This window comes from Cucurbita maxima, unplaced genomic scaffold (genome assembly GCF_002738345.1).
Source record: "Cucurbita maxima cultivar Rimu unplaced genomic scaffold, Cmax_1.0 Cma_Scf00111, whole genome shotgun sequence".
Taxonomy (NCBI): Eukaryota; Viridiplantae; Streptophyta; class Magnoliopsida; order Cucurbitales; family Cucurbitaceae; genus Cucurbita; species Cucurbita maxima.
Genome location: NW_019272127.1, coordinates 193781 through 217686, shown reverse-complemented (window position 1 = coordinate 217686; position 23906 = coordinate 193781). Strand labels below are relative to the sequence as shown.

The 23906-nt window shown below is 35.0% G+C and overlaps 2 non-coding genes across 2 annotated transcripts; one reads left to right on the top strand and one right to left on the bottom strand.

The window, feature by feature from the left end:
- Positions 1 to 10139: 10139 nt before the first annotated feature.
- On the bottom strand, positions 10140 to 10213 carry TRNAN-GUU. The gene has a single exon. It is a non-coding gene; the product is annotated as a tRNA-Asn (tRNA).
- Positions 10214 to 13379: 3166 nt separating this feature from the next.
- TRNAI-AAU lies at positions 13380 to 13453 on the top strand. Its single transcript has one exon. It is a non-coding gene; the product is annotated as a tRNA-Ile (tRNA).
- The last annotated feature ends 10453 nt before the right edge of the window (positions 13454 to 23906 follow it).

Below are 23906 nucleotides of genomic sequence, written 5' to 3'. Positions count from 1 at the left end.
CAAACTTGCTCCAATCAACTTGAAACCTCAAACATATCTTCATGTCCTTCATAATAGACCTTATAAAAAGTACGAAACCATTTGAAGCACGTATAGACCTTGAATTTTAATAAGTCGTCCTAGGGGCATTTTGGTCATTTTACCAATAATTCTTGGTTTTACTACTTAACGTGTTCCAATGACTTTCAAATTTTTATAAGTCGTCCTAAAAGTTCATTTAGTAGGTTATTTTAACATTACTTAAATCCTGAGTATTTTGATCAGTTCGGGGCCTTAACTCACATTTCTTTTTGTTTTTCTTTCATATATACTAAATTCATACTTGGTTCATATGGAAAATCCAATGGATTGCTACAAGTATTTTTTAACAAAACGTTCAAGGTCACTACTTACCTCATCATCGACATTTGGGATTTCCGTTCTTGAGCTTCTAGTATCCAAATTATCTCAAATTTCCTTCCACCAGACTCCTTATTTTGTCTAGTTTCTGGAACCATAAAGATTTTTGTGAGAACGAGTCAAGAAGGAGGTTAAAATTGAGAAAACCAAGGGAAGGTCAACATATACATATCTTTGACTTTTATTGGTCAAAGTTTGACCTTTGACCTTGGACTTCATCTTCTCCCTTGGTAGCTAGAAAAATCTCGATTTTTTCTTATCAGCCCCCTCTGGTCTTACCTTTTTACAGCTATATATAGACATCTAATGGATTCAATCGCTGCACGAAACCTTTAGATGAAGTTTCAAGTAAGAAGTAGAGACAAAGTTCATACCTTTTCGTGGTCTGTAGCACAAGTTATAAACTTTCAAAGTTCGTCGGAAAACATGTTTCTCACCTGAGTATATCTAGAAACCTTTTGTTGGGTAGCCGATTATAAAATTTTTCAGTACCTGATTCCTTCACGAAATTTGTTGTAAATCCCATATGAAATATGTAGGAGTTGGTAGGAAGGCAAATGATTAACCATAGCCCTCGAATTTGGAAGAAATTCGAGAGAGAAAAACCCATAATCTAAGAGCTTCAAACTCGAATTTTAAGATTTCTCATCACTCGATTCTTGTGTTAAAACTTTGCCCCAACTTGAGACTTTATAAGGGAAGCTTCCACCGACATTGAGAGCTCCAGAATCGTCATGATTTGGAGACTGAATTTTCTGGATAATTCGTCGAAAATATCCTCTTCGATCAGTGAGCTACCAACTTTGAGTTTGAATTATGATTGTTGGATTTGATGATCTTTGAACGTTCTAGATTGTATCCAAATTCCACTGGAATTTGACATTCGAAGGACTTTGTGCATATGTTCACATGCTGAGGTTTTTATTTTCAGCAGAATGACACTTTCGTAATTATCTATATCATTATGGTAATTTGGTAATTTGCCACTTTCAAAATATTTTATTATTATTTTTTCCCATAAATTCATAATTTTCGTAAAAATTTCTATCTCTTGTTGGTCATTTTTATGTCGTTGAGCATCTTGAAATTCCCACTAGATAAAGAATTAAATATCCGAAAATTTCCTTGTTACAGCTTCTCACCTTGACCAACCACCAACAAAAAAAAAAAGAAATGTAGAAATTTAAAATAAACAGACGACTTGATTCCTTAGGACGACACCCTCTGTGACCTCATAGTTCTCGAGCAGCGCTTCTTAACTTGACCAATAGTCAACAAACAATTAAAAACTAAATGTAGAAATCCAAATTAAACCGACTCGACTGGATGCCTTAGAACGATCTCCGCTGTTACCGCATAGTTCTCGAGCAATGCTTCTATAACACCTGTTCATCGACAACTCGATTCACATGAGTTACCACTAACATAGATATTTTGCTTCGAAAATCGGTCATACAACAAAAAATTTCATACATGACAAGTAAAACATGTGAATCAAGTATATTTTACCACACAAAATATCAAAGTAAGTTATCAGCAACAAAAGCACATGTACTTAAAACCGACTCAAAAAAAGGTTCCTTATTGTCTCGAGCCTGGTGGTCTCCTCCTCGATTGGCCTACAACTTCATATTTGGCCAAAAAAGTTAAAATAATCTTTATAAGTAATTAATTTACTCAATAGATAGCTAACATGTCATTCACAAGTTTATTACTTATCTTTCTAGTTGTTCTTAAATTTTATTCTCCATTAATTCCTAGTTTCTTTTACTCGGATCATTTGTAAGTTAGTAAGGTTGTAACGACCTAAAATTTTCTACTTAATTTAAGGTCGCTACCGTATACGTACCATAAACATTGAATGCGGAAGACTTCATTAAAATTTCATAAAACATAACCTTTATCTTAAAACACAGTCATGGACTTACGTGTTTCCAAAACATCTTTAAAACGACACCACAAAAGACTAAATAAAATGAATAAGAGTTTAAGTTAGAAACAACCTAGTCTAGCCCAAGTCTAAGAAAACAAATACCATTACCCTATGCATGTTCCATGGTCGAGAGTTGCGATGCCGTTGTCAGCCGTACGAAAAATGTAGTAGCACATGGCTTGAGTATTTAAAGAAATACTCAGTAAGTGACCACACTATTGGGGATAAATGCAACAATCACATGCAATGAAATGATGGGACCTATCTTTGGTTTCGTTTCGCTTTCCCTACAGTGTTGTCCTAACGGGTAATCGTGGACGTGTACCACATACTCTACACACAGCCCATACGTGCGAGTATTGGCTCACCAGCTAGTTCGCACACCGCTGGGCCAGTTTCCTTATCTGGTGGGCATACTCTGGGAGCCCCTTATGTCGGGACCCGTTAAAACTAGTAACCGTCACGGCAGCGCTATGCAAGCATAACGATCGTTGTCCTGCCATTGGATGTACGCGTCCTACCCTCGTGATGGGATAGGGGTATCCCCCCAGATGCATGAACACACATAATGCATGAGGTCCCCCTACTTCTACATTTATCATTAATGAACATAACCCCCCTATCACGTTCCATGCTTCATGTCATTCTCATTTTCAATTTACATTTCATACATATTCCTATCGGGGTTATGATTCCAGACAGTTTATCGTGTTTCACATCATACAATTCTTGCTATTTACATTCAAATATAAGTGACCTAACATAACGTTTTATGTTTTTAACATAACATTTCATCATATACACATCATACCATGACATATTGCATCACAATATATCATATCATAAACAAGTCATAACGTAAATCGTAGTCATATAGTTTCCTAACTTATCATAGCCTTAACGTTCTTATACCTATCACAGACGTATCATTACGTGAACGTACCTCAGTCATATCATCACAAGAACGTAACCTAACGCTATCGTTCTATCAATCCTAACACTATTGTTCTATCAATCTATCACAAACCTATCCCTCTCTACCCGTAGCCTAATAGAATTCTTCCATCAATCTCTCTTATCCATATCACTTTGGTATGTAACCTAACCTTAATGTTTCATGAATGTATTTGACTCCTATCGTTACATTTCGTTTTGTGCATCCTTATCGTATCCTATCTCAAACATATCATTGAACACATCGTACCATAATTATTATCAAACAATTCACATATTACAACATATACATAACAAATAAGAAGCATATCGATCCACAGACAATTCACACAAATCAGTATATATGACACGTACAGAACCACGGAGCACGTGTCAACATCAAATATAACCATGCCGATAGTAAGGTCACTTACCTGGTTGGCTTAGGTTGATGTTCTGTCGTTATCCTTAATGAAAGTCCATTGAAAACCAAGTCAACCTATGTGAGTCCATGACATAAGTTTGAAGTTTGAATTTCTACAAAATTGTTTCTCTAATTTATGTTGATCTATGTGTTATACTTCGTGCGAAAGTTAGAGTCTTTGCTTAAGTTAGGTCTTGAAATATTTATATATGTTTCCAAATATTCTATTTTCTCTTACCGTGTTTAATACCCTTTAACATTTAATTTCGATTATATTCACAATCTTCCTTCCCTGTCTCTTACTGTGTTTCCCTTCTTTTTATTATCTCTCTCTGTTTATGATGACTTTTAATATCATTAAATAAAATAAAAGGAAAACTACTAACCTCTTCAAATGCAATACCTCTTTCTAGCAAAATATCTCTTACTACCAAAACTAAATCTGAACCTTCTTGTGTTTGTTTTTGGAGGAGCAAAGCAATTCTGATATGTTAAATCTGTTTAAACCATTCTTTATATTTTTGTTTGTTACTTTTTCAATTAGGTTAGGAATGGCTTTTAGCCAATTTAATAGATTCTATTTTCTTTCTACTATAGATCATGACGCATCTTTCTAACATAATGACTTATCTTTCTAACAGGTAAATTGCTAAAAAAACTAAATAATTGGATGAAAGAAAAGGAGATCTGAGATATAACTTACGGAGAAACCTCGAATCTCTCTCTCATATAAATCTTGATCAACTCTATAAACCCATATCCTATCAATTTGATGTGAGGCATTTTGTTTTCTCAAATCCAACATGTTTCTGTTTCAGGAACTGTTAGGTGTGTTGAGGAGAGATTATTGGGGAGAGTGACTGCAGTGGAGAGAAACGGGAAATAATTGTTTTTATTTACTTATTTGTTAATTTTTTATTATTATTATTATTATTATTATTATTATTATTTTACATAATAATAATTGTTGTTTATAATAATTTTTTTATTTGTTTATTTAATTATGTATTTTATTTATTTATTATTTATTTATTTTTTTGTTCTGGGCTATTACAAAGGTATTTTATTTATGTATTTTATTCAACTACGCCTCGCTTAGGTTACTTCTATATGGTTATTTAAAATTTTAGGACTAGTATGTAAGACGCACTCTCAATCAACCACAGTCTGTCTACTAATTTCTTTAGCAGCATGTAACATCATATATACCAAAGGTCAGGAATACTCATTATTCCTAACTTAGTACACACCGCATTGGTTAGGAATACTCATTATTCCGAACTCTGCCAGAATTAGTAGACTACAATACTCATATTCTAAATCTTTCGATAATTTTTTTTATGATAAATGAAAATGCAGCAAAGATGAGAATCAATATTTGGTATACCATGGTTAGAAAAAATATCTCTCTGAAAGCACAAAATTTTATGGGCAAGGTCAACTAAATTGACAAGCATCGAAAAGCATTGATAGATTTTCCGACGCTTGCTTATTTTGTTAGCCAATGTATGCTACGTGACAAAATTTAGTCCATCTAGAGATATTTTTGCCCACCATAGTCATCCTTTGAGGCCTCCAAAGCCCCCCATCTCCCTTATATTTCTTCTTCCCCATTTCTTCAATTTTTTTGTGTTTTTCTTGTGGTGAATGACATCCATATTCGGGAATTTGCTACTTTTTAAGTTTTCTCTCTTTTCAAATACCTTTTTGTTTCCTTTGTTCATAAATTATGTTAGTTTATTTCATTTTGATGGTGTTATTTTAACAAGCGGAAGCAATTTGGATCTTAGGCACTCTATGTGCATCAATTATAGTAAATTAGCTAGCATGTTCAAAAGCATTAAAACTCAATGAGTTTGAATACTAACCTTTTGTAGTTCAAATTTCTTTTTCCTCACGAACGGTTTCGAACCACCACTAGTGTCTTCCCTACTATTCTCCGGCCTTAGAATAGGATTGTGGAATCCGTTGAGTGATGAAACTTGATAGAAATTTAGTATAGGTAAAAAGAGAGTTTTGAGAGATTTTCTCAAAGTTTTTCAAGAAGAATTTCCATGTACCTTGATCACTGTATTTATAGAGTCATATTTGCGTGTTCATGCAAATTTGAGATTACCAAATTTGACACTCAAAATTCCACTCTAATTTGTGGGATTATGTGGCAAGCATGCAAGTTTGAGTTCACCAAATTTTGACACTCAAATTTGTGGGATTATGGGGCAAACATGCAAGTTTGATTAAACCGTATAGACCCTCAATATTCCACTCACTCAAACATGGATTTTTCCATTAGGTGGAGTAAACATTTTGACTTTGTTTATTTTAATTCAACAATTAATTAAAATAATTAATTTCAAATCAACATAATATTAAATGATTAATTAAATAATTTAATTAATATTTAACAATAAATAAAATGTCAATTCCGGCACATATTGATTATCAATCACTATTCATAATTAAAATATTTAAATATTATTTAAATATCGCCAATTCTCTCTTTTTATTCAATTCATAACTAAAACAAAATGAGGTTAAATACATCGTATATATTTAGCGTGTATTCCCTAATTTGAATTCGAACACTTCGAACTCACTCGTCACACTGCTCTAAGGTTTAGTTCGATATGAGCAAGCAGAGGGACCTAATGGACCTACAGATCATGGGCTCCAACGATCCGAGATTGACTGGCTAATCTCATTAACCTTATTAACAAGCATTTATTCACTAAGACACTCTATTGCAGCCTAATTGTTGCACTCCCCTCACTATAGATATATTTTTGTCCATTTGATATAACCATGATTAGTCAGTCGATCCTGCACAGATTGTTCGTAACTAGAGCTAGGTCAATTTACCGTTTACTCCTAAAGTTACTTTTTGTTCCTTAAGTCCCACTGATCCTCTAATGAACAATTGGTTTGTGGTTCAACCACCAAACTGAATCCCTTTCGGGCCAATGAGAGGGTGGGTCCCCTTGTTCAAGACTTGGAGTCAGTACTTAAGGGAATAACCTCTTTACTATTCCTAAAAGCTGGTAGGAGTGAATTCCATCATACACCCTATGTCCCCAGCTATTCACCCAGTCTTACTCCTAAAATGAGAGGCTTATTGAGTCGGCTAACTCAGGCCACTCTCACCCATGCGAATCTAAGGATAATTTCGAATAAATAGGAGTTCATAGTTAGCTCAGGATTAAGATTGAGTTACCTATGTCATCGAATGAAAAAATCAGTGTCAAAAGTAAACGACATTATAAAGTGAGAGTGGTTTTCTTCATGGTCCGATCTTATGCAATACTCATTGCATAGGACGCCCCCACTCACATGTCTTCACATGTAAAATTTAGTGATCACATTGTTTATATCATATACAAAAGTGGGCCGCATCCATAGTGTCCCCAGAATAAGGTACTCAGTCTTATGTTCAATTTAGGTTTAACACTCAGAGAGCAATATAGGTACTGTCAATATACATCAAACACCTTAAAAGGGATACCTAAAAAAAACTCGGCTCAAAGTTGCATTTACATTTTATTTCAACGATCGGAAGCTACCCCTGAAAATTATTAAAACATTATAACTCAATTCAAGGGTTTTCATCCAACATAAAAGGTTGGACGATAATATTACCTATGAAGTCTCATCGAGAATGCTCGATTAAGACTAAGTAACAATGATAGAAAACTCAAAGATACCCCAAAAATGAACTAGAAAATTATAATTCACTTGAAGGGTTTTGATTTAATAGAAAAGGAAAATTACTATAACATTATAACTCAATTCAAGGGTTTTGATTCAATAGAAAATGATAGATAATATTACCTATGAAATCTCATCGAGAATGCTTGATGATTAGAAATCACGAACTTCCATAATAGTATGATATTGTCCACGTTCAAAAATAAGTTTTAGCTGTTTTACTTATGGTTCCCTAAAAGGAATCACACCAATGGAAATAGTAATTCTTATGTATAACATTAAGTAGTTAGGATGGCCTATTGGCTTGTTGGTTTCATTCCCTTTTTCACACCCTATTGGCTTGTGGAGTGAGCATGATCGTAGTGCCTGAAACGATTCTCACATCAGGTTTGTAGTGAGATTTATTTCATCTATCAGTGCTATTGGAGGTCCATAGCCTAAGGTAGCACAACTTAAGGTGCGTCCGTTCTAGTCACTAAACCTTCACGAGGAGGGATATCTTCACCTCCGCCTCTTCCTCTAACTCTAATACAGGGTCGTCTCCATCCTCGTTCTCCTCTCCCGTGCCCTTTACGTGGCATGATTCTAAAACCAATATATAATTTTTCTTAAGTCTATATCTCTCTAACATAAATTGCATCATATCACATATATTCACAACATATAATTTAGCAAACATGACATATTCATAAAAATACAACTAGGTGGAACATAATGCTACCATAAATCATATAGTTAGAGCTCAACATATTTGATACTAAATTACATTCAATATTAGTAAACAAAAAAAGTACATGCAATTAAAGGCATTTCTTTTTCTTATCTTATACAAGACATACGTGACGGTGACAGGACATCGATGGTAAAACCTTGGAACGTGCCAAGCCTATCTCGTAGGTAAGTCTACTGAATCTATAACCTAAAGCTCTGATACCAACGGTAACGACCCTAGATTTCTATTAGCCTAAAGTTGCCACCGTCATCATATCCTATGCTCTTATACGAAATTAAGCATTTAAACTTCATCTTAAAATAGTGTCATGGACTTACTCATTTGAAAGCATCTTTCTAAAACAATTAAAACATCAAAGTAAAAATGCCCTATACTAACCTATGCCTAAGAAAATAAAATACTACTATTCTATGCACATGTCATTATCTCTATTTTTGATGTCGTCGTCAGCTATATAGGGGCGTCTTGCCCTTACCTGAAATAGAAGTAGCACAAGGCTTGAGTATTTTAAGAAATACTCATAAGTGACTCCACTATTGAGGCTAGGGAATGCAAACACATGCAACTAATGATCTTAGGAACCTATTGTTAAAAATATCATAGGGGTGGCCTCTAGTCTGGAAAAATTGGACGTGTAGTACATCCCTACACATGACTCACACATGCGAGCGTGAATTTTGTCTCTCGAAGTTACTCCAAGTGTTGTCAGTTGTTGTTTCCTATTAAAACGTCCATCTCGCTTCGTTAGTAATTTACATTTCTAATTTAATTTAACTTGAACTTCAGAAATAAGTCGTTATACTGACCTTAAATATTTCTATTAAAGTAAAAATAAGCTTCGGAAGGGCAAAAAACATAAAGGTCGGTGTCAAAATGTCAAACCGAGCATAATACGCCATTTTTTAGCCTAGGACTCCGAGATCCCGAGCCGAAGGAGCCGGTGTATGCAACAGTGACCCTATCGCTGAGGGACAATGACATATGAGCAGGTTGCAAAGTGGTTCGAGGCGCAGGTCTTGAATGTTCATGTGGGCGCACAGGTCTGTGTAGTGGATCCGTGGGTTGGGCTGTGTTCTGTGTATTTGGGCTTGAATGTGGGTTTTGGGCAAAGCACATAGGAACTAGACTACTAGACTGATTGTTGGTGGGTATCTAGTTACTAGACCAAACTGGGTATGGGGTTGCTTGACTGGAATGAGGTTGCGGGTATTCGAGTTTGGGTCCGAGCAGGTGGACTTCGTCTTCTCCACTCGTTTCCATGCATTTTCCTTTCTTCATTCCTCCGTATCAAAACTCGTTGTCTACATCTTGTTTCTTCTCCTTCTTTCTCATGATGTTAACCATCTTTGTACGTTTGATCCTACCCCTCCTCACTAGTGTTGTGTACGTTGGATCCCATGGTCGTCATCTCGACATCGTCATTTGTGCAGAGGTGCCTTGCCTTTACCTAAAAAATAAGAGTAGTGCATGTCTTGAGTATTTTAAGAAATACTCATTAAGTAACTCCACTACTTCTCTACTCACGCAAACACATGAAATCATGGTTATCATAAAATATCATTTCATGGCCTTGGTCTCATATTCGTGTCCGGGTAGAATTTGATGTGCATACTTCTCTACTCATGACTTACATACACACACATTTGCTCCCATGCGAGCTCGCATACCTACCCATTGACCTGGGCTTCAACTAGCATACACTCACACTATTGGTATACCATAGAGGGAAGGGAGTGCACATAGCATTGTGGGGTATACAATATCATAAGTACCATACTTTCATATCATGTAACATCCTAACAAGTCATAACATAATAAGAAAATATATAACCAATCAAAAGATATCACTCACACTCCACCTCTAATTTACCTTTAAATTCATAGAGGGAAGGGAGTGCACATAGCATTGTGGGGTATACAATATCATAAATACCATACTTTCATATCATGTAACATCCTAACAAGTCATAACATAATAAGAAAATATCATTTATAGTAGGTAGACTTATTACCATCGCTAGAAGGAGGGTTTGAACCTCTGACCTTGTGGTTAACAGCCACACGCTCTAACCAACTGAGCTATTCCAGCTAATTCTTTGTAATAGCTCAAGCCCACCACATCCTTATAAGGAATGTTTCATCCCCTCTCCAACCAATGTTGGGTCTCATAATACACTCTCCTTGGGGGCCCAACGTCCTTGCTGGCACAACGCTTGGTGACTTGCTTTGATAGCTTTTGCAATAGCCCAAACCCACCGCTAACAAATATTGTCCGATTTTGCCCATTACGTATCATCATCAGCCTCACAATTCTAAAATGAGTCTACTAGAGAGAGGTTTCCACACTCTTCTAAGGAATGCTTCGTTCCCATTTCCAAACACTAAAAAATATTGTCCATTTTTTACCGTAACAAATCGTGGTATGAATCACAGTTTTAAAACACGCTACTAGAGATGTTTACAAACACTTATAAGTTATTCTTTCATTCTCCTCTCAATCCAATGCGGGATTAGAGGGCATGGGTTCAAATCCCACTTCTGACAACTTTAATAAAGGTAAAATAAAAATACAATAGCATATCATTTTTTGAAATCAATTGAACTCACTGGAGATTTAAAATTGTCATGACATGATTTTTCAAGCATATAAGAACTGTAATAACTCAATTTTAAAGACTTCAAAGCACAGCTATAATAACTGAACTTTCTAAGACTTCAAATCATTATTCATGACACATCCTAACAAAGAAAAAATTTCATAAAAATTGAAAGGAGATTCGAAAACTAAGGACAATAATTTGTAACACATAGAACTGACGTGAAAGAAAAATTTGATAAAAATTGGAACGAGATTCGAAAAATAAGTACAACAACTTGTATATATAGAACTGATGGCTCGGGACGACCCTGCTCTGTGACCTTAACTAACCATTAGTGATCACCCAAAAAGGAAAAGTAATATCTAGTGCAACTAAATAAGTAACCTACTTGTAGGCGGTAATCGAGTCCTTGATCGAGACAGTCGCCACGGGTTTTTCTTTAGGTTATATAATGTTCAGGTGTAGATTATATGTAACGACCCTAGTTTTCTAGTGGCCTAGAATCACTAGAACATGCATGATGTAACTGCTTTATGCTAAAATATTTTTTACATTATGTTTTTGTATTGATGCTACCCCTAAAAAGAACACAATATTATTATTAAGAATGTTAAATTAAGACTATAACAATGTTAGGAATCACGAACCTACATAATTATATGACATTGTCCACTTTGGTTGGAGGGTTAAATTTTTCCACATACTAAAATGGAATGATTCATTCCCATTGATAAAAAGAAAGATGAACCTCCGACCTTATGGTTAACAATCATACGCTCTAACCAACTGAATTATTCCAACAAATTATGAGTATTAGCCTAGATATTGTTTACATTGACTCATTACATATCGTTGACAACCTCACAGTTTTAAAACACATCTAATAGTAAGAGATTTCCACATGCTTATAAAAAATGTTTCATCCCCTCCACAACCGACGTGGGATCTCACAATCCACCTCCTTGTGTTCCCAGCAACCTCGTTGGCACACCACCCAATAACTAACTCTAATACAATTTGTTACAAACCAAGCCCACCTCTGATATTGTCTACTTTGGCTAATTACGTATCACCATCAACCTCACGATTTTAAAATATGTCTACTAGGGAGAGATATTCACAACCTTATAGTTAATGTTTTGTGTCCCTCTCCAATTGCTAGCAGATATTGTTTGTTTTGGCATGTTACGTATCGTGTAAATTTAAAAGTTTTAAAACTCATCTTTAAGAGAGAGGTTTTCACACCCTTATAAGGATTGCTTCCTTCCACTCTTCAACCAATGTTAGGTCTCATAATAAATAGTTAAAATGGTTTAGTGGTTGAAGGCTTTAGGACTCAAGTTTTGATCCTTGTGAGTCCGTGGGTTGAAATCCAACGTTTATAACTTAGAAAGGTTTTGTTTTATAAAGTGCTATTCTTTATAAAAATAGTTATAAACAATAGGTAGAGGGTGTGGGTTCAAATCCCACTTCTGACAACTCAAATAAAGGTAAAATAAAAATACAATAGCTTATCATTATTCAAATCAATTGAACTCACTAGATTTAAAATGGCTTCCAAGCTTCTACAAAAGTTAGTATTGTACAAGTTTACCCTTACGCCTGAATGTCAAGGACACTCTGATTTTCTATACTACCTGAGTGCATAGCAAATGATGATTTGTGAGCCTGGAATACACTGGCGTCCTTGATATAACTGAAACTGTCCACTAGGACATCTATTAATTGATTCATAATTACCTATGTTAAAAAAAATCAGCTTCGGAAAGGTAAAAAATGTAAAGGTTCATGTTAAAAATGTCAAATCAAGCCAAATATGTCGTTTTTTAACCTAAAATTCCGAGAAGCTAAGCCGAAGGGGCCGGTGTATACAGTAGTGACCCTGTCATTGAGGGACATTGACACATGAACAAGTCGCAAAGTTGGTCGAGGCATGGGTCTTTAATGTTCATGTGGGCACACAAGTTGGTGTAGTGGATCATGGGTTAGACCGTGTTCTGTGTATTTTTTGTTTGAATGTGGGTTTTTGGGCCAAGCATAGAGGAACTAGACTACTTGACTGGTTGCTAGTTGATATCTGATTGCATTGTTGGGTCGAAGCTTTGTATTTTAGGTTACTGGAGCAAACTAGGTATGGGGTTGCTTGGCTATAATGAGGTTGCGAGTATTCGAGTTTTGGTCCGACCAGGTGGACTTCATCTTCTCCACCCCTCACATCGGTTAGGGTTTCCTGTGGGTTTTGGGTCGTGAGTCGGATCTCGTGTCGGACTTCGTTTCCCTCACCCCGATTACTAGAGAATATTTCGGCGACTCTCTCTCCTCGGTCACGTCGTTTCAATGTCCTTTTTCCTCCATTTTTTAGTCTCCTCCTCCCCCTAATCTCGTTTATGGTGTTTGTTTGGTTCGTAAGGGTGTAAACACTCAGATCTGAGAGGGTTCAAAAATCCAACGTTCTGTCTTCCTTACCCAATCCAACATTCTGTTCTTCCTCGGTCACGTCGTTTCAATGTCCTTGTGGGAAGGAAAGCGCGTGAGACAGCCGGCAAGCCACGTGTCAACTTGCGGGAGGGAAAGCATGTTAGACAGCCTGAGGGACACGTATTGACGATTGGGTGGAATAACACGTTAGGCGCATTGTCAGGCGAGAAAATGTATGGCCTATTAGCTCAGTTGGTTAGAGTGTCGTGCTAATAACGCGAAGGTAGCAGGTTCAACCCCTGCATGGGAAATTATATCTTTTCATTATACGAGTTAAAACATTACGATACGGCCGTTCACAATTTTTTTTTTTAGATCTGAGTCGTTCGATATGTTCTTTTACGAAAGATGAAATTCGAGTATTTCTCAGTCTTTTCACGAACAAGGAGGTAAATGAACTCACTTTGAAGGCCAGATTCAGTATTGCGACTCTCATGAGAGAAAATTTTACGGCAAGCCACGTGTCAACTTGTGGGAAGGAAAGCGCGTGAGAAAGCCGGCAAGCCACATGTCAACTTGTGGGAAGGAAAGCGCGTGAGAAAGCCGGCAAGCCACGTGTCAACTTGCGGGAGGGAAAGCGTGTCAGATAGCCTGAGGGACACGTATTGACGATTGGGTGGAATAACAAGTCAGGCGCATTGTCAAGTGAGAAAATCTATGGCTTATTAGCTCAGTTGGTAGAGCATTGTGCAGATAATGCAAAGGTTGCAGGTTCAACACCTGCATGGGGCTAATTTCCCTCATTTTTAATTATATCTTTTCATTATACGAGTTAAAACGCTACGGACTTTAGAAGATGACTTTTTTAAGTTTATTATGCATAAAGTTATGTAAATGAAACTCGATTGGCTGGATTAGAAGCTAACGATCTATAATGTGCATAAAATCTATGTGGAGGTCGTAGGTTCAACAATTACATAGGTCAAGTTTTATTAATTTTTAGTAATATCTTTACATGATACGGGGTTACAACAGTACGAACTTTAAACCGATGATACGGCCGTTCACAATTTTTCTTTAGAGGATTTCTGAGAGTCATTTCAGGAGCAAGAAGTTGGTAAATGAACTAGTTTTGGCCATTCGATATGTTCTTTTACGAAAGATGAAATTCGAGGATGAGCAAGAATCGATATGTTTTTTTACGAAAGATGAAATTCGAGGATGAGGAAGAAGTTGGGATCTCACTAGTTTTGGCCAGAGAGTTTTAGAACATAAAACCCAACATTGTTAACCTTTACTGAATAAACAACCATAATAACTTTATTGAAAATAAAATATATTTTTGTTTACAAACTATGAGTTTTAGGACATAAAACCCAACATTGTTAACCTTCTTGATCTTCTACGGAAATATTATTTGGAGGTTTATAATTCGAACATGATAGGTTTCTTGACTAATTTGCATGTAGACTCGTATTTAATTTTCGAGCCTACATGCAAATTTGTCAAGAAACCTATCATGTTTGTTATTTAATTTTCGGGCTTCAACCATCTTCCTTTAACGAAAAACCAAATTGAGAAGTTGTGTTTGAGGCACCTTCAACACTTTATTTCATCACGAAACTTGTGGATATTCTAATTTAGAAGGTGCAAAAGCAGGTTTGAAGGAAAATGGTTGACTATGGCTCTCAATTTTGGAAGAAATCAGACAGTAAGAAACCCTAAATCTCAGAGGCTATAACAACTCACAGTTGAAGGCTCGACTTAGCTCGATTCTTACTCTAAACGAAAGCTCCTACTCCAGGCTTTATAGAGAGAGCTTAAATCGACGTTAAAAATTTCTAGATTTTCGTAAATTTTATAAAATTTATGCCATACATATTCTCTCTAATTAGTGGGCAACTGATCTCCATTTTAAATTTGGTCGTTGGATTCAATGAGTTGTCTCATCTATAACATACTTAGAAGACCATTTGAATATGTCATGATTCAAAGATTTTATACAAAGTTACAAGGCCATTGGAATATGTCCAGATTTAACCAAGATTTGGGGTGGTAAATGATCAACATACCCCTATAATAATTATAAAATGTTTTCAAGATTCTAAAAGACCTCAATTGTTAAATAAACTTTTTAACAAACCCATTTAAGGGTAAGTATGCAAGATCACATAAGGAAATTAGAACGTGTTTAAGGTATGAACTCTAATAAATTAGGAAGGTTTGAAATAAGATTGAATGTTATATCTAAGTTATTCCAACATTAATACCCACACGAGATATGAGCCTTGAATCTACTTGAATTTTTTTAGATTATGGCCACAACAACTTGACAGAGTTAAGGTAGACCGAGCCATAGACATATGAGCTACTAAGTCAGGACTTCACACTCCTTAACATTTGTTTTAGAGAGAAATATCTCTAGTCATTAAAAGGAAATAATGAGCACACACGACGATATATTGAACGTTAAGAGCTGATCCAGATAGTTATTAAAAAGAAAAAAAAAACATGCATACATGTAGAAACAAGGGTTCCCTCAAGCATATGAACCAACAAGGAAAGGTTAAAAGGTTTTCTCGGAGTTCGACATAGTTGTGTGAGTTAGAGTGATGTTGTTGGGCTCACTAATTTCTCATAGCTTAAGTAATTTTTATGAATTAGATATTTAACAAGGTTTCTAAACTTGTTTTATAAGAGTTCATATCGATTATAGGAGGCTAATCAGAGACAAAAAAGATAACAAGATGAGCCCTTAAGCCAACTTGATACCTCTATATAATGAGCGTTATACCAAACTCTCTGATGAAGAGTCTTGGTTGAACAAAAGTATTTTCCTTAGACATTGAATATTATAGAATATGGTCTGGTGAACCATTTTAAAGGAGGAACAAATGGTAGTTTGTCTAGACTTATTTAGAGATATAAAATTGTAAGTTTCCTAGCTTTGACAAGGTAGAAGGTTTGCTTAAAAGTTTTGAGTTTAACTCATTAAATCTATGCGATCACAACTCGCACTTACAATGAGTTTGTGAGAAGAGATTTCAAAAGTTAAGGAATTTGCTGGCCTTAGTTATAGTATAAGGATGTACTAGATGATATATGAAGGTAAGTAAGATTTAGTGATGTTATGAAGAGATGACTAGTTAGAGTATTAAGACAACTCAAAAAGTAAGTATCCTACTTCATATTTACCAAACGAACATGAGATTATTCGCCTCGTCCTTAATGTGAATACCACACTAAATTACTGATACATAGTGAGTGAATTCCAAGTTAGTTAAGTTCTTCAACGTGGTAGGTCACATAGATAGTTGTTAGAGGATATGGCCAAACCGTTGGTTAGTGAATCTAATGGGTACTCAAAGGTTCAACAACTTAGAGATTATGTCATGGAATTCTTTCTAGGTTTACATAAGATAACAAAAGGACACACTACCATTCGAGTAGTGGTGGGATGTTGCACTCACAAGCTTACACATGTACTTTGGATAAAGTCTCGACCTTATGGGATATATGCAAAACTTTTTCATGTTTTAAAACTACGTTATTTCTTACTTTCTTGTTTTAAATTAAATGTGTAAGTCTATGGCTTCATTTGAAAATGTTTCATTTCAATATCCGCATATGTTAATTAAGGCAGGCATGTATTGACACCTCTACTTAGGGTAAGAAATTAGTGGTGTTAATGTTGGTATCAGAGCCAGACACCGAGTGGTGTACTGGGGAGAACAAATAACAGTGCATGCATTGATTTTCATTTAGTAGTTGACAAATGCATTTTGAGATCTCACATTGGTTGGAGAAGGAAACAAATCATTATTTATAAGGGTGTGAAAACCTCTCTATAGCAAACGCATTTTAAAACCTTGAGCAGAAGCCCAAAAGGAAAAGTCCAAATAGGAGAATGTTTACTATTGGTGGGCTTGGACCGTTACAAATGGTATTAGAGCCAGACATCAGGCGATGTGCTAGCAAGGATGCCTGGGCTTGAAAGGGGGTGGATTGTGAGATCCCACATAGATTGAAGAAAATAACGAGTACCAGCAAGGATACTGAGTCTCGAAAGAGGATGGATTGTGAGATCCCACAACAGTTGGAGAGGGGAACATTCTTTATAAGGGAGTGAAAATTTCTCTATGCGTTTTAAAAGCGTAGGTAATCCCGAAAACTCGAAGAAGACAATATCTGCTAGCGATGAGCTTGGGCTATTACAATTTGCAAAGCCACAAGCACGTGTCATCATACAACAACAATTATAACCAAATGATGGTAAGGCCACTTACTTGGTTAGCCTTCGAAGCAACTCCAACCATTTGAAGTTAGCTTAATGCTGGCCTCTAAATTTTAATTTTTCCTAAGAAGTCCAACAACCATAAATTAAAATTCTACTATGGAAATTAACTTACCTACTTTTTCATAAAGTAATTTAAACTTACTCATAAGTATATAAACTAACTAAACCTACGTGTGCATTAATAATTTAAACTCGATTCTAAAAATTTAAGCTTCTGAAAAATTGAAAGAAGAAAGTGTCCGAACGTATCAAACCCAAGCCGGATTAGCCAAAATATTAACCTAGAGCCGTAAAAAAATGTATTTTTTGAATGACTTTAAACAGTTCAAGTGGGCTTATAAAATGAAGTGATGGACCTCCCTTTTACCATGGGACAATACCATTAATTCTCTTAATAATATCTTTTCATGATACGGGGTTACAACACTACGAACTTTAAATATAATGTTTTAAAATGAAGTGATTGGCTAGATTAGGAGCTATTGATCTGCAAGTTGCATAAAACCTTTGGCCCATTAGCTCAGTTTGTTAGAACGTCGCGCTAATTAAGTCGAAGGTAGCACGTTTGCCACTTGGATGGGTTAATTTCATTAATTTTCAATGATATCTTTAATGATACGGGGTTAAAGCACTACAAACTTTAAAAGATAACTACCTAAAGTTTTAAGTTTATTATGCATAAAATTATGTAACCTAAACTCGATTGACTTGTTTAGGAGCTACTACTCTGCAATGAGTATAAAACTTGTGGCCTATTAGATTAGTTGGTTAGAACGTTGTGTTAATAACACGAAGGTTGGATGGGCTAATTTCATGATTACTTGAAATTAGAGAGTTTTAAGTTTTATTATGCATAAAATTATGTAACATAAACTCGATTGGCTAGATTAAGAGCTACTACAGGTTTGACACTTGCATGGTTAATTTCATTCATTCTCAATAATGATATATTTAATGATACTAGATTTAAAAGATAATCACTTAACTTGAATGACTTAAGTTATCGATCTACAATGTTCATAAAACCTATGGCATATTAGCTCAGTTGGTTAGAATGTCGTGCTAATAATGTGAAGGTCGTTGGTTTGACACCTGCATGACCGATTTCATTTCTTCTTAATAATATCTTTTCATGATACGGGGTTACAACATTACGAACTTTAAAGATAATAACTTAAAGTTTTTAGTTTATCATGCAAAAAAATTATGTAAACTAAACTCGATTAATTAAATTAGGAGCTAATATCGTGAAGGTTGCCGATTCGAACCTGCATCGGCTAATTTCATTTATTTTTAATTATATCTTTTCATGATACGAGTTAAAACACTACGAACTTTAAAAGATAATGATTTTTTTAAGTTTATTATGCATAAAGTTATGTAAAAGAAACTCGATTGACTGGATTAGGAGCTAACGATCTATAATGTGCATTACTTATGCCCAATTATCTCAGTTGATTAGATTGTTGTGTTAATAACGTGAAGGTTGTAGGTTCGACAAATTACATAAGCCAAATTTTATTAATTCATAATAATATCTTTTCATGATACGGGGTTACAACACTACGAACTGTAAACCGATAAGACTTGCGAGGTAACCTTTCACATTCACAATTTTTCTTTAGTCGTTCGATATGTTCTAATTTTTCTTTAGTCGTTCGATATGTTCTTCCACGAAGGATGAAATTCGAGGATTTCTGAGGGTCCTTTCAGGAACAAGAAGGAGGTAAATGAACTTATTTTGGCCGTTCGATATGTTCTTCTATGAAGGATGAAATTTGAGGATTTTATAGGGTCCTTTTAGGAACAAGAAGGAGGTAAATGAACTTATTTTGGCCGTTCAATATGTTCTTCTACGAAGGATGAAATTCGAGGATTTCTGAGAGTCCTTTCGGGAACAAGAAGGAGGTAAATGAACTGACTTTGAAGGCCAGGTTTAGTATTGCGACTCTCAGGAGAGAAAAATTTTCGGCAAGCTTCTCAAAGCCCAACACGTCAACGACTCGGAACTACATGTATAGTGCCTCCTCATCCTTTGATTGCACCTCTTTTAACGCCTTGTTTTGTGCTGTTGTATAATCCGTGGTATCTTTTTGTTCTTCTAACCCTTCTTCGACCACCTCCCATGCATCTTGGGAACCGAAAAAGCTTTCATATGAATGCTCCAATTCTTGTAGTTTGTCTTCATTAGTCGCGGTAGTGGCATTTGACCCGTCACATTCGTCATTGGCTCGATACAAATTTGTTAAACAAAACTAATAAATTTGTGAAATAAGTCTCACACATACTAACGATAGAAGAAGACAAAGAACACTCTGTTTGTCTTAAAAAACCTTCTTGCTTCTCTATTTCTTTTCTTTTTTTTCTCTCTGCTCTACTTTACCATTTTAAAATAGTAATAACAAATGTATTTACAAGGTCTTCTGAAACTAAATATAGACAACATAATAATGCTATTGTTTCCTAACCCATAGAAAGTCATTGTTCATATAAACATTCTTGGCCTTTCATCTTCAACACTCTAAGACAGACTCTTGGATTTAAAACCCACTAAAATTCTCCATGGGGAATCTGATCCCTCCCACTTCCTTGAGATGAATCCCTTACCCTGATCCCCACACAAATAAATAGAGAAATTCATGGAAATGGAGAATGAAATAGATGGTGAGGATGATGACAGGGAATGGACATCTCTACCTGTGGCCCCTGCACATGTCGTGTTTTATGGTTGTATGAAATATACTATGTTATATATATGATATGATATACGATATCTTGCATACAAGTTACGCTATGATATCATATACACTATTCTAGGACTATGAGACATTAAAAAATCATGTATTGTTAATTATTAAAAATATGAAATGAATCAAGTATTTATATCTCATAGGAACACTATGCTAGGAATAGACCGGAGGTATGACTAGCATCCTAGCGCCATGAATATATGTCATGCTTTAATGTTGTGGGACCTCATGCATTTTGTATACCACGTGCATCGAGATACTTCTATATTATGTTTAGTACACCTTATGCCTATGAAACATTAGAAAAACCATGTATTGTTAATCATGGACAATATGACAAGAATCAAGTATGTATGTCTCATAGGAACGTTCTATCGTGTTTTAATATTAGAGATCTCATGCATTTTATATGGGAGGTGCATCGGGATACTTCCCCATTATGATTAGTATAGACACGTACCTTACAATATTTATGTTTCTTATGATATATGCAGGTCTTTTCCCTTCATGGTATTTGGTAATGTGAGTGTGCACAAGCTCGATGAGGCAGACCCACAGAGTACTCTTATACCAACCGACCATGTGGTCAATGTGCACATTCATGGGTCGTGTGTGTAGGGAAGTACAACGTATTCAACTCTGCTCGGATAGAAAAGCGAAGCCTAAGCCCATGCCACAATGTATTTATAAAAGGATATGTCCCACTATATTACACATGATTCATATTCCAACCGTAACAGTGAGATTACTTACTGAGTATTTATTAAAGTACTCAAACCACATGCTACTCTTATTTTAAAGTAAATGTAAGATATCCATTTACGGATGACAACGTTGCGATGTAAGCCAAGGAACCAAAGTTAGGGTAGTTGCATTCATGTTATTTTTAATGATCCTTAGGTTAGATCAGGGCATTGCTTTATTTTTATTTAAACTAATGGTATCTATTTTCCACTATGTTGTTCATAACAATATTGTTTTAATGAGTTCATTATGAACATTTAAGTCCATAGCACCATTTATGAAATGTTGTAAATGAATTCTTTCATGCATAGTAGTAATGTCATGTATGTCGTGACTATATTTTTTAATAGGAAAATAAAGTAGTTGGTTATAAGAACCATTAATAAAATAAAAATCTGTGTCCTCTGACAAGTGTAGATATTTTTTACAGATTATCCCGAATGTTCAATCTCAAAATCATAGTGATTCTGAAGCTCTCAATGCCCATTTAAGCTTCCCTTATACAGTTAAAAGTTTGGGCAATAGTTTGGAACAAGAATCGAGCTCTTTTCCAGAAGGAAGAACAAGTTATTCATACAATTCAACCTTAGTTTTGAAAGCTTTTTTCCATTCATCTCGTTTATGCCTTTTAATTTATTGATATCCAAATTTTAAATCAATCTTTGTAAATAGATATGAACCATGCAATTCATCATGCATATGGTCTAGCCTAGGAATAAGACATCGATACTTTGCAGTGATTTTCTTGATGGCTCAAGAATCCACGCACATGTGCCACGTTCCATCTTTCTTTGCCATCAATAAGACTAATACAGAACATCGACTCAAACTCTCTCGTATATAGCCCTTCTCAATTGGGAATGACTGCACCCGGAATGAAATCTATTTTATGTTCAATATCTCTAATGAGAGGTAGTCCTTTAGGTACTTGATCTTAGAACACATTCTCAAATTCTTCTAAAAGAGATTGAAACATATAAGGCAAATAAAAATTGTTATTGTCAGAGACCAAACATTCTTACTTGTACATAAGTATAAAGAGTTTTTTTGAAAACATTGGGATTCTAACCTCTCCAACTCTAGCCAAACAACTCACTCTCTTTCATTTTTTTTTTTTCAATTTCATTATTCTTTTCACTATTTTTAAGCTTTCAATTCCACCTCGTTCTCTTGGATTGCTTCTTCAACTAACTTATCTTGATCACTTTTCACACTATGTGTGACAATTTGTCCATTCTTTATGATCATGACTCAATTGTTAGGACAATTACGACTAACAGAAGTTCATGATTGTACAAACAATAGTTAAATATGTTTAGGATCTCACATACATAGCTCACTAATATCAAACACAAATGTTCTAGATTTAGATAGAATAAGAAAGAATGTGAATAAAAGTTTTTTTGATTTTGAAATAAAGATATAAATGATCTAAAATCAATGCTAAGGACAATTTATTATGAACAAATATGATAAGGATTTCTATTTTGTTTTTTTTTTTCAAGGTCAATATGATCTTCAAAAAGATAATAAGAACAAGGTCAAAAGGTAATGAAAAGGATGGAAATGGCCGCAATAAAATAAATGGATAGATTTGAAGAAAATAAGAACAATAGAATAAACGAATAAACAAGAGATCAAATCAATTCTAGAGTAGGCCATGCAACCTCTCTATACCAAATTGATTAGGCAACCCTAGTCCTCAACCCAAGGATCCAAGTTTAGTTTAACCAAAAATCTTTGAACCAAAGAAATTAACTAATTCGTCCAAGCTTTTGTTTTTGTATTTTTTGTATTTTTATATTTTTTTTTTTTTTTTTTTTTTTGAAAGTTTAGATATTAGCCCACTATTCTCGAGTGAGAAGTCATCTGGTCTTTCAAGAGTCATATATTGCATATTCATGAACTCACCTATTGCAACTTGAATCAATATTAGGAGAAATTGTAAGAGCATAACTAAATTACCTGATTTCTATTATGCTTAGAAGAGTTAAACTGCATGGCACCAATGGCCGAGAATAGCTTAGATAAGCTAAACAGGGCACAACGGTAATAACTCAATTTTAAAAACTTCAAAGCACAACTATAATAACTCAATTTTCAAGGCTTCAAATCATTTTTCATGACATGACAAGGAAAAAATTTGATAAAAATTGGAACAAGATTCAAAAAATAAGGATAAAAACTCGTAATACATAGAACTAACGTGACAAAGAAAAAAATTGATAAAAATTGGAATGAGATTTGAAAACTAAGGACAACAACTCGTAACATATAGAACTGACAGCTCGAGACGACCCTCCTCTGTGACCTTAACTAACAACTAGTGATCCCCAAAGGAAAAGTAATATATAGTGGAACTAAATAAGTAACCTACTTGTAGGCGGTAATCGAATCTTTGGTCGAGCGAGTTGCCACGGGTATTTCTCTAGGTTATAGAAAGTCCAGGTGTAGATTATATGTAACGACCCTAGTTTTCTATGGACATAGAGTCATTAGAATATGCATGATATAACTTCTTTATGCGAAAATATTTTTTACGTTATATTTTTGTATTGAAGGTACCTTTAAAAATAACTCAACATTATTATTAGGGAATGATTAAGACTATATTACAATGTTAGGAATCATGAACCTCCATAATTAAATTTTTCCACATACTAAAATGGAATGATTCATTACCATTGCTAAAAAGAGAGCTTGAACCTCCCCAACCTTATCATTAACAATCATGCACTCTAACCAACTGAACTCTTCCAACAAATTATGAGTATTAGCCTAGATATTGTCTACTTTGGCTCCTTATGTGTTGTCGTCAACCTCACGATTTTAAAATGCGTCTAATAGTGAGAGATTTCGACATGCTTATAAGAAATGTTTTATTCCCTCCCCAACCGATGTGGAATTCAATCCACCCCATCGTGAGAGGGCATGAGTTCAAATCCCACTTCTGGCAACTTTTATAATAACTAC